Here is a 13,251-nt window from a genome sequence, read left to right as displayed (position 1 = left end):
GGACACAAAGGTGTGCCATACATTCTGTGGAGCCCCTGTGTACGTGTAGACTCGACCAATGCTGCTACCAAGTGACTGCTTCGCCTGAAAAGGTAAATCCTACTGATGAATGGTGCACTGATTTAGAGCCAGTGTGTCACATAGCACTCCAATGCAGGGTGCATGTGACACTGATTTCTTGTAACGAAAAGCTTGATGAGGCATTTCTAGCTCTCAAGCTTAAAGTGAAGGAAGCACTTGTATTGGCTTTGCCAGATCCTAGCTGACCATTTGTGGTCGAGACAAATGCTAGTGAATTCGCGATAGACACGGCATCGTGCCAGGATGGTTGTGACCTATGGCATTTCAAAGCAAAGCTTGACAAGACGTAGGTCAAATGGCACACTCAGGACAAAGATTTGTATGCGGTTACACACGCTCTAAAAACTTCACGACATTATCTTTATGGAACCAAGTTTGTTGTGCTAACTAACCACGAGTCAATTAAGTACATTTTTGATAGACCTGAGTTGAGGGGGAGGAAGGCCTAATGGGCTAAGTTGATGCAAGACTTTGATATGGAAATAAATTATCGTAAGGATAGCCTGAACGGAGTGGCATACCTTATGTAGAATTGGAGAGGTGACCCCTTTGAGCTTCACTAATATTACGAGTGATTTTTATGACTCGCTGAGAGGGCTATGTGAGACCGACACATTTTCATCGGTATTAGGTCCATGCAAAGAGCTCCATAGATTTAGACGGAGACTCACAAATCATGCCATCTGTGTATGTGATAGGTGGTCACTTCCTTATCTCGAAAGGATTGTTGTTCCAGAATAAGAACGTTTGGGTACCGGATAATGTTGAGATTGGAAAAACGATCCTGTATTATGTCATGACGCTCCTACGATGAGTCATCCAAGGGTACGCGGACCTATGATATGGTCAATGGACGTTTTACTGGACTAAGATGGAGGCGTACATCCACGACTGTGGTAAAGTGTCATCAATGTCAAGTGAATAACTATAAGGTTGAACCCGCTTAGGATTGGAGGTATGTTACATCCTCTAGAGATCCCACGAGGAAAATGGGTAGTATTTCCATGGACATCATTGTAGGTTTGCCACAAACCAATAGAGGACATGATGCTATCTGGGTGCTAGTAGACAAACTGACAAAGATGGCATGTTTTTTACCTATAAAAGTGACAATGAAGGCAACTGAATTGGCACTACAATTTGTTGAACAGCCTTAAATGCTCCTCAGCGCTGCCCCGACTGGATCTCTTCCTTGATCATGATGCGCCTGCTTCTGCTGCCCTGTCCTCTGGTTCAGCCGACCAGTTCTGTAAGCAGCCGACAGCCTATTTTTGCTTCTAACGCACTGTCAGAACACCCTCTTCATGCCTCTAGGGCTTGCTCTGAGTCCACACTTGTCTTCTTCTGTATCTTGTGCGCAAAATCCTAACTCTATCCGGTTCATACTCTTTATCTGGCCTCCTCTTATGGACCAGCACCTGAGAATGTCCATGGCATTTATCATGCACATGACATCCCCCTCTGCTAAACTTGATGACGGGATTCCAACCTGCTCTTGGATAACTGTCATCATCCCAAATCTTTTCTCGAAGTCCCTCTGTCATCCATCCATCCCTGGCAACCCTTTTCTCTGAAAGCCCGGCCTGGTCTCCAAACCACTCTGTCACTGACTACGATCTATGCATCTGATTCCCTCTAGTCCACAATCCATTCCTGCCCCGACTCTGAACACTGTCTTGGTCTTCATTCTTGAGAAATGACTCTGGCACTCTCACATCACCGTTGGAGGATAAACCTTCCTTGGGACCGTTGCCCGAGAACCTATCTGGCTCACAAGACTGCCATCCCTCTGGCTCTGTGGAACACCACCAACAAACCTCCTGGGAGCTCTTCCCGATTCTGTGTTCCTTGCCTTCGGCTTCGTATCCGTGTACTTTCCTGTACCTTGGACCTGTACACCATCATATGGGACTGAATCAATGTTTAGCTTTGGTGAGCCTAATGCTCTAATACCAATGTAACACACGGAAGCTCTGGGAGTCTTTCAGCCCTAAACACTCCTACAAACATGCTGATGCATAACGCAGATATGAAGAGAGAGCAGAGAGAGAGAGAGAGAGAGAGAGAGAGAGAGAGAGAGAGAGAGATGCTGGAAATTCAGTATTAATATGGTACAAAAAGGTACACTTTTACAGCCCTAGGCTGTCTTCATAAAAAGGGTGATAAACGCCAAAATTCTGGTCCCTACATGGACCCTAAAGATCCAATCCCTAAAGGACTGAATGACTCACTCTATGAGCACACTTTGCATTTTATAGGGTTCTTGGACACTTGGTATAATGGCCGACTGCCAGTCATAAATGCCTTAAATGCTCCTCAGCGCTGGCCCGACTGGATCTCTTCCTTGATCATGATGCGCCTGCTGCAGCCCTGTCCTCTGGTTCAGCCGACCAGTACTGTGAGCAGCCGACATCCTGTTTTTGCTTCTAACGCACTGTCAGGACACCCTCTTCATGCCCTCTAGGCCTTGCTCTGAGTCCACACTTGTCCTCATCTGTATCTTGTGCGCAAAATCCTAACTCTATCTGGTTTATACTCTTTATCTGGCTGCCTCTTCTTGACCAACACCTGAGAATGCCCATGGCATTTATCATGCACATGACATCCCCCTCTGCTAAACTTGCTGACGGGATTCCAACCTGCTCTTGGATAACTGTCATCATCCCAAATCTTTTCCCAAAGTCCCTCTGTCATCCATCCATCCGTGGCAACCCTTTTCTCTGAGAGCCGGGTCTGTCTCCAAACCACTTTGTCACAGACTAAGATCTATGCATCTGAATCCCTCTGATCCACAATCCATTCCTGCCCTGACTCTGAACACTGTCTTGGTCTTCATTCCTGAGAAATGAGTCTGGCACTCTCACATCACCCTTGGGAGATAAACCTCCCTTGGGACCGTTGCCCAAGAACCTATCTGGCTCACAAGACTGCCATCCCTCTGGCTCTGTGGAACACCACCAAAAAACCTCCTGGGAGCTCTTCCCGATTCTGTGTTCCTTGCCTTGGGCATCGTATCCGTGTACTTTCCTGTACCTTGGACCTGTACACCCTCATATGGGACTGAATCAATGTTTAGCTTTGCTGAGCCTAATGCTCTGATACCAATGTAACACACGGAAGCTCTTGGAGTCTTAACACTCCTAGAAACATGCTGATGCAAAACGCAGAGATGAAGAGAGAGTAGAGAGAGAGAGAGATGCTAGAAATTCAATATATTAATATGGTACAAAAAGGTACACTTCTACAGCCCTAGGCTGTCTTCATAAAAAGGGTGATAAACACCAAACTTCTGGTCCCTACTTGGACCCTAAAGATCCAATCCCTAAAGGACTGAATGACTCACTCTATGAGCACACTTTGCCTTTTATAGGGTTCTTGGACACTTCGTATACTGGCCGACTGCTGGTCGGCCAGTCATAGATGCCTTAAATGCTCCTCAGCGCTGCCCCGACTGGATCTCTTCCTTGATCATGATGCGCCTGCTGCTGCCATGTCCTCTGGTTCAGCCCACCAGTTCTGTGAGCAGCCGACAGCCTGTTTTTTCTTCTAACGCACTGTCAGGACACCCTCTTCATGCCCTCTAGGCCTTGCTCTGAGTCCACACTTGTCCTCTTCTGTATCTTGTGCGCAAAATCCTAACTCTATCTGGTTCATACTCCTTATCTGGCTGCCTCTTCTGGACCAGCACCTGAGAATGTCCATGGCATTTATCATGCACATGACATCCCCCTCTGCTAAACTTGATGACGAGATTCCAACCTGCTCTTGGATAACTGTCATCATCCCAAATCTTTTCCCGAAGTCCCTCTGTCATCCATCCATCCTTGGCAACCCTTCTCTCTGAAATCCCGGCTTGGTCTCCAAACCACTCTGTGAAAGACTAAGATCTATCCATCTAATTCCCTCTAATCCACAATCCATTCCTACCCTGACTCTGCACACTGTCTTGGTCTTCATTCCTGAGAAATGACTCTGGCACTCTCACGTCACCCTTGCGAGATAAACCTCCCTTGGGACCGTTGCCCGAGAACCTATCTGGGTCACAAGACTGCCATCCCTCTCGCTCTATGGAACACCACCAACAAACCTCCTGGGAGCTCTTTTCGATTCTGTGTTCCTTGCCTTGGGCTTCGTATCCGTGTACTTTCCTGTACCTTGGACCTATACACCATCATATGGGACTGAATCAATGTTTAGCTTTGCTAAGCCTAATGCTTTGATACCAATGTAACACGCCGAAGCTCTTGGAGTCTTTCAGCCCCAATCACTCCTAGAAACATGCTGATGAAAAACGCAGATATGAAGAGAGAGTAGAGAGAGAGAGATGCTGGAAATTCAGTATATTAATATGGAACAAAAAGGTACACTTCTATAGCCCTAGGGTGTCTTCATAAAAAGGGTGATAAACAGCAAAATTCTGGTCCATACTTTGACCCTAGAGATCCAATCCCTAAAGGACTGAATGACTCACTCTATGAGCACACTTTGCCTTTTATAGGGTTCTTGGTTACTTGGTATACTGACCGACTGGCTGGTCGGCCAGTCACATAAATGCCTTAAATGCTCCTCAGCGCTGGATCTCTTCCTTGATCATGATGCACCTGCTGCTGCCCTATCCTCTGGTTCGCCGACCAATTCTGTGAGCAACAGACAGCCTGTTTTTGCTTCTAACGCACTGTCAGGACACCCTCTTCATGCCCTCTAGGCCTTGCTCTGAGTCCACACTTGTCCTCTTCTGTATCTTGTGCGCAAAATCCTAACTCTATCCGGTTCATACTCTTTATCTGGCCTCCTCTTATGGACCAGCACCTGAGAATGTCCATGGCATTTATCATGCACATGACATCCCCCTCTGCTAAACTTGATGACGGGATTCCAACCTGCTCTTGGATAACTGTCATCATCCCAAATCTTTTCTCGAAGTCCCTCTGTCATCCATCCATCCCTGGCAACCCTTTTCTCTGAAAGCCCGGCCTGGTCTCCAAACCACTCTGTCACTGACTACGATCTATGCATCTGATTCCCTCTAGTCCACAATCCATTCCTGCCTTGACTCTGAACACTGTCTTGGTCTTCATTTCTGAGAACTTAGAAGTAAGTCTGGCACTCTAACATCACCCTTGGAGGATAAACCTCCCTTGGGACCCTTGCCCGAGAACCTATCTGGCTCACAAGACTGCCATCCCTCTGGCTCTGTGGAACACCACCAACAAACCTCCTGGGAGCTCTTCCTGATTCTGTGTTCCTTGCCTTGGGCTTTGTATCCGTGTACTTTCCTGTACCTTCGACCTGTACACCATCATATGGGACTGAATCAATGTTTAGCTTTGCTGAGCCTAATGCTCTGATACCAATGTAACACGCCGAAGCTCTTGGAGTCTTTCAGCCCTAAACACTCCTAGAAACATGCTGATGCAAAACACAGATATAAAGAGAGAGTAGAGAGATAGAGAGATATGCTGGAAATTCAGTATATTAATATGGTACAAAAAGGTACACTTCTATAGCCCTAGGCTGTCTTCATAAAAAGGGTGATAAACACCAAAATTCTGGTCCCTTCTTGGACCCTAAAGATCCAATCCCTAAAGGGCTGAATGACTCACTCTATGAGCACACTTTGCCTTTTATAGGGTTCTTGGACACTTGGTATACTGACCGACTGCTGGTCGGCCAGTCATAAATGCCTTAAATGCTCCTCAGCGCTGCCCCGACTAGATCTCTTCCTTGATCATGATGCACCTGCTACTGCCCTATCCTCTGGTTCGCCGACCAGTTCTGTGAGCAGCCGACAGCCTGTTTTTGCTTCTAACGCACTGTCAGGACACCCTCTTCATGCCCTCTAGACCTTGCTCTGAGTCCACACTTGTCTTCTTCTGTATCTTGTGCGCAAAATCCTAACTCTATCTGGTTCATACTCTTTATCTGTCTGCCTCTTCTGGACCAGCACCTGAGAATGTCCATGGCATTTATCATGCACATGACATCCCCCTCTGCTAAACTTGATGACGAGATTCCAACCTGCTCTTGGATAACTGTCATCATCCCAAATCTTTCCCGAAGTCCCTCTATCATCCATCCATCCCTGGCAACCCTTTTCTCTAAAAGCCCGGCCTGATCTCCAAACCACTCTCTCACAGACTAAGATCTATGCATCTGATTCCCTCTAGTCCACAATCCATTCCTGCCCAGACTCTGAACATTGTCTTGGTCTTCATTCCTGAGAAATGAGTCTGGCACTCTCACATCACCCTTGCGAGATAAACCTCCCTTGGGACCGTTGCCCGAGAACCTATTTGGCTCACAAGATTGCCATCCCTCTAGCTCTATGGAACACCACCAACAAACCTCCTGGGAGCTCTTCCTGATTCTGTGTTCCTTGCCGTGGGCTTCGTATCCGTGTACTTTCCTGTACCTTGGACCTATACACCATCATATGGGATTGAATCAATGTTTAGCTTTGCTGAGCCTAATGCTCTAATACCAATGTAACACGCGGAAGCTTTGGGAGTCTTTCAGCCCTAAACACTACTAGAAACATGCTGATGCAAAATGCAGATATGAAGAAAGAGTAGAGAGAGAGAGAGAGATATGCTAAAAATTCAGTATATTAATATGGAACAAAAAGGTACACTTCTATAGCCCTAGGCTGTCTTCATAAAAAGGGTGAAACAGCAAAATTCTGGTCCCTACTTGGACCCTAAAGATCCAATCCCTAAAGGACTGAATGACTCACTCTATGAGCACACTTTGCCTTTTACAGGGTTCTTGGACACTTCGTATACTGGCCAACTGCTGGTCGGCCAGTCATTAATGCCTTAAATGCTCCTCAGCGCTGCCCCGATTGGATCTCCTCCTTGATCATGATGCGCCTGCTACTGCCCTGTCCTCTGGTTCAGCCCACTAGTTCTGTGAGCAGCCGACAGCCTGTTTTTTCTTCTAACGCACTGTCAGGACACCCTCTTCATGCCCTCTAGGCCTTGCTCTGAGTCCACACTTGTCCTCTTCTGTATCTTGTGCGCAAAATCCTAACTCTATCTGGTTCATACTCCTTATCTGGCTGCCTCTTCTGGACCAGCACCTGAGAATGTCCATGGCATTTATCATGCACATGACATCCCCCTCTGCTAAACTTGATGACTGTGACACACATGGATTGCAATCAAAGTAAATGCCTGACGAAATTCCTTCGTCGAGGCATCTCAATTGGCATCTATCTATCTAGGACTAACCTACAATATTCCTAACCTACAATATTCCTAGATGCACGAAGGAACTATCGATCATAACAACTTTGCCGGAAAAATAAAATTAGAGAAGTGCACAGTATACATAGCACTATTGAAATCATGCTAGTTCACACCACGTAGCCTACACTCACTAGGATCCCCACAAAAGACGTGGGTTCCCACTTTTGCAACACACAGGTCACCAAAGTACATCCCCATCCAAGAGTTCATCTAAACAGACTCAAGGTTACCTTGGCAAGACCAGCCAAAGAAGGCTCTCTAGTCTCCCAAGTCAATGGTCTCTACAATAAATTCTTCTCTACAGGTTAAGGGTTTTTCCCATGAGAACAACACCCATCTACAACTGGACCCACTCAACAATAACTTGTCAGATATCCATACCAGATGGGACACCAAAGCATATCTCCATCTGAACCTCCCAAGAGAGCAACCACTCTTGGGTCCCCTCCCTCAGATCACCCTTGCAATGATCCACAGTTACTCCTTCAGATCAGTCTACCACGAGTCCGGGTAATCAAGGAGAATTCTCGTCCAAGTTCTTGAGCTAAGGCATTACGAGCGCATACAAATCAAGAAGCTATCAAGAAATCTGCTTCTTGCTACATACTCAAACAACTCTCCTTCCACCTATGTCCCTATGTCTGCTCCTTGTGGATTTTCAAAAAAGCAGAGGGAAAAAATATCCAAAAAAAACTTTGTGCTTGAACCCTTTATCTCGACTTCCCCGCGTTCAAACCAAAGCGTGAGTTATGCTCCTCACAATTTTGTCCCTCACCGACTCTTGGTAAAAGTCTCTTGTATGGTTCAGCTTAGTGTAGGAGACGTGTTCTCTATGTTTTTGGCTTAGTCGCTGCTTAGAACATGCCGTGTTTAATAAAAAAAGCTGGGTGCCCCCTTTAACATGCCAAAAAAACACGTGTATTGCTCAAAAAAAACTGGCACCCTCTTTAAACTCCAAAAAGCACCTACTTTTAGCATGCCTCCCCTCTGCTCACACATGGCTGGACATAAGCAGCCTCCCCTCCTCCATCCGACAGCTGTCGAGACAGCAGCCCATCCTCATGTTCACATGTGCTTTTTCTGTACACGCCAAAAGTAGAGGCGCCAGCTTGTGTCCATTTTTCTGCCTCTGCTCACAGCCCTGTCACCCGCGCGAGCCCAGCCTGGGTGTGCCATCTTTTCACCCCCAAGCATCCCTACTTCTTGGCTGCGTGTGTCTGCTGGCCACCCTGATCAGGCCCTCCTCCCCGTCTTATTTCTTGCGCAACACCCAAGGCTTGGCTGTCCTACACGGCCGGATGTGTATGCTTTGCTTTGCATACCTACAGGACAGCTTCACTGCCCTATGAGCAGGCTGCAAAAAACAGCCCTCTAAAAGCTTTACTTACTTATTCTCTTCCACCCCCTATGCTTACATGCCAAAATACATGTAACAGGGCAGGTACATGAGCATAAAACTCAGCCAGACGGTTTTTTCCATGGGGTTTCCTTCTGTATATTCTCTACCCACACAATCTTGAATATTCCCCCACTCTCAGAATCCATGCAACCTAACATGTCAACAGAGCCCTAAAAGGCATAAACCTTTTTCCTGAGATGAAAACTTAGGAATGGCATAGAGAAATACCTTCACCGAGTATGCATCAAATCAACCTTAGCACAAAAGCATAGCGAATACCTAGATCTTGCGAATCCATGACAGCTTACTGACCCGGTCTCTCGTACATCACGATACCTTCCACTATTAGGCCACTCTGATACCAAGTGTTACAACCCATGGAAGCATTGCTTATGCCATAATGCTTGCATAGGCTTTCATTTTGGACATTCGGCCAAGATTGGGCTTATTGTGCCATCATTGGATGGATCTATGCTTCAAACCACCCCCGAGCCACGGGCTAAGGTCTGACCCCCACAAATCCATGCCAGTCCTTCGGCATGCCAATCTATGCTCTACCACACGCATAGCCGGAGTCTTAGCAAACTGACCAATAGTGAGGTTATGACAACAATAACCCATGTTTCACTTATATAGCGCCCGCTGCCACTATAAATAACCATCCTATTATAAATAGCCACTACACATGGATTTATTAATAATAACCTTAGCCAGCCGTATTAGCCTGCTTCCTCCTAATCCCAAGGCTCCCCTAACCCTTCCGAGTTAGGCCACTAATCCTGAGGATGAAAACTAGGTACATAACACTCAGACTTCAGTCTAATGGAAAACAGAGAAGGTGAATCAAATTTTGGAGGATATGCTTCGTGCATTCATCTCCAAGAAACCATCACAATGGGAGAAGTATATCCCGATGGTCGAGCTTGCCTATAATAGTGCTAAGCATGCTCCTACTATTAGAGTCCATTTATGTTGATGTATAGATGCCAACCTAGATCTCTAGCTATAGTTGGACTTAAGGTATTCAAGTTGATGTAGCTAGAGATTTCTTTGCAAATATGCAAGGAATGCTAATCAATGCACAAGAGCCTATTGAGAGTGCACAAGATCATGCACGGTATTTACGCTGATAGGTAGTGTTCATCAAGGGAGTTTATTAAGGGAATGCTAGCTTATTCGATAGCGCTCTGTTCGACTGCATGACCTGTGCGCCTGTTGCCCACATCCTGTATTTGCAGGCCAACTGATATCTTGGCTAGCCGTCGCCCACATGGCAACCATTACAGGTGAGGAGTGTCATAGTGCGAATCAGCAATGCTTAGATATGTACCTACTGGAGCTTTGTCATCATCGGAATTCCCTACTCATACAACGCCCAAGGGATCACAACCGACACGATACTTCTCAGACATCCATTACAAACTTCTTTAGACTGCCTCGGCCTGCAATAGAGGAGGCCACTCAAACTAGGCATGGACAAAAAGATCACACAAGCCATCACAATACCAATGCACGGGATTCTCTGGTCTCATGCACCCACGGAATCACTAGAGAGAGAAAACGTCCCTACCCCCAACAATCCTGACCTTCCACCTGTCAGTTGCAAATTCATGACATACTCCAGAGACACGGACCACCCTTGGATTGATCATTTTGTAAATGCAGGAGTCACATAGCATGTGGGTCATGTTCTTTGGGTAGCTAGTTTTTTTTTACATATGTACTACTTTCAGTCTAATAAACCCTTTCGGTCTTTCGTAGACGTTTAAAAAACCTTTCATTCTTTCTTGCCTTCCTTTCTCTCTTGTATGAGTTTTTTTGTTTCTTTCAACCTTTTCTGTGGCTCAACATTACATGGAGCCCTTATACTACTTATGGTCTCATAAACCCATTGGGTCTTTTGAAGAGTATATTATGAATTTCTCTCTCAACCCCTCATTGGCGATACATAGTGATTCCTTCTAGGGGCCAAATTTGAGTGCAGAGAATTGGAGGAGCATAGAGAAAATGACTTTTCAATGGACGAATCGACATTGCGGGGGAATTCCGTGAGTTTAATGCTATTTTTTCCTATTTATTGTAGTTTAAAATAAGCACATGATGATGCTCTCGCCTTGAGGTGATGAGTTGTGGCATATTCTATCATATGTTCTTATAAGTGAGATAAGTTAGTAGGATATCCACACTGCTCCTGTTTGTGAGCTTAAAGTTCTCCTTGCCATAATCACTCTGTAAAACACTTCCATTTAGCCTAGTAGTCTTACAATAAGTAATCCATCCAAAGGACCCAAAGAGGACATATACTATCATGGTTAGGGCTGTTTAAGATTCAGGTGGACTTCGAAAAGAAAAAGTTGCCTAAGTCGGACGAAAGTACCAAGTGCGATAACTTGGTTCCCTAAGGATTGGCATCTCAGTTTCATGCCAAGTGGTACTTATGAATTGATAAGAGTATTATCCAAATTCAATCATCTGTATAATCTAATCCTCCTCCACCTAAAATCAAATTTAAATATATTGAATTCGCTAAGATATATTGATGGAGAGCCCTAGCAGGAAGAACAACAGCTAAAACTTGCATATAAGAAGAATCAAAGCAAACTAACCAACTCGTGATCATTATTAGTTGTATAAAGCTTAAGCAAGGGAAAATCACACTGATCAACAAGATTCCATTGATAATCAAGCATCAAGTATAACCTTAAATAGCTCCAAGCGACCATTAATGAATCACGCTTTTGGCACACCAGTGTGCATCTCATGTGACAAGTATAGAACATGCAACTCCGTTCAAACCATGTGCCTAGCAACACGCGTGTGCCTCATTAATGACACCTTTTTTTTTGTAAAGGGCTATGTGCTGTTGCTTCATTGTACAAAGAAAGACGTCCTCAAAAAAGGAGGCAAACTTCTTAAAGAGCAGTCACAAAAGTTAAAAGCACTGAAAAAGCAAAGCCAACTGGCCATCATCAATCTGATCCAGCTGGATGGAGTCAAACAAAGACTGACGCAAGGATTGACGAGAGTAGCGATAGCATGCAATCCTTACGGAATGAAAAACCCACTAATTTCTTGCATGCCATATTGTCCACAAAGCCCAATATCTAGTCCAGATTAGAAAGGGTTGTGCATGATCCAATGTAGAAGGCCACATGCCAAAGAGCCAAAAAAATCTAGAGAAGGAATACCCTAGAAAATATGAGCCGAAGAAAATGTGAAATTCGGCAAAGGAAACTTTTGGTCTGCGGTCAAGACCAAAGAAGATGCATCTCACTGTTTCCTTTATGCAACAGCAAGAAGTGCATTTCGGTGCGGCTATGTGTCTTTTTTCAAGAAGCTCTCCAATTGGAAGCACTACCAACAAACTGAAATCGAGATCATTAACGACACCTTCACCTTAAACCATGTGCCTACCAACATATGTCTGTCTCACTAAGAACCCTTGAGAATCAATCTTTGATCACCACCATACAATTTAGCATTGCCATTGACTCCAAATTTCAACACCATTGCTTAGCAATGTGAAAGGCTAGGGCATCTAGAACTTGGCATAACAGTGAGCATACACACTCTTTTTTTGGGGGGTGAAACCACTGTCTCGTTAGAAGAAACAATGTACATTCATAGCTGTCCCAGAGTGGGACAGCTACTACTTAGTTCAGCAACAGTGGGAAAACACTTCTAGTTGCCGAAAGGAAAGGTCTCCGAGTTCATGAGAATCTCGGAGGGATTGTAAAAGGGCTCTCCGGAAGTAAGCAAAGAGCTGAAACGAATCTCCAAAGAAGAGCAGTTGATTTGGTAGATAGTCCACAATGCCCATAATCTAGAAAACGAGCCTGGAGGTGTCTGGACAAGTCATCAAGAAAACCCCGAGAGTGCAAGCAATACCAAAGAAGGTGAAAACAGTGACCATACAAACCCCGAGGCCATGATATGGCCACCCACCCCCATAACCTCGACCTGCACTAGAGGCATAAGTGAATGAGTGGGCTGAGAGAAGAAGAGTCAGAGCTATGGGTTAGGCAGGTTTTTGACAGGACCACTCCACATTGGATCGCACTTTTACACCCAGAACCAACGCCATCATTGAGGAAGGACAAAAATTACATGGTTTCTTCGTAGATTTCCACAGTGCTTTTGAAACAATCCAACGAGCTCATTTCATCAGTAAGCTGATGCAGCTAGAAGTAGAGAAGCTAGTAATCTGGGCCATTATAACACTAATAGGACAGGTCACTCCCAGAGTGCACACCATCAAGGGAGACTGAGAGGAGATAATTAGTACTAATGGGGTGAGATAGAGCTGCCCCCTCCTTTACACTCTTTGGACTCTCCAAGGATGAACTGGCTGATTTTGTTGATTCTTTTAGAGAGCCTTGCTCTATATTGGCAAAGAAGGTGATCTATATACTCTTTATGTAAATAATGTAATACTTATATCACACTCTCCACAGGGGCTACAACATTATATAGATGCCTTACATCAATTAAGAGACCTTAAGATTAACCTCCGTAAAAACAAAG

General features: G+C 45.1%; 1 protein-coding gene across 8 annotated transcripts in view; it reads right to left on the bottom strand.

Annotated features, from left to right (window-relative positions):
• Positions 1–13,251, bottom strand: part of LOC147640337 (serine/threonine-protein kinase BLUS1-like) — an 84,684-nt gene that overhangs the window by 42,710 nt on the left and 28,723 nt on the right. The window lies entirely within an intron of this gene.

The sequence above is a fragment of the Cibotium barometz genome, chromosome 3, assembly GCF_041138505.1.
Source record: "Cibotium barometz isolate CiBa-2024 chromosome 3, ASM4113850v1, whole genome shotgun sequence".
Taxonomy (NCBI): Eukaryota; Viridiplantae; Streptophyta; class Polypodiopsida; order Cyatheales; family Cibotiaceae; genus Cibotium; species Cibotium barometz.
The sequence above is the reverse complement of the archived record's forward strand: the minus strand, read 5'-3'. Positions and strand labels throughout refer to the sequence as shown.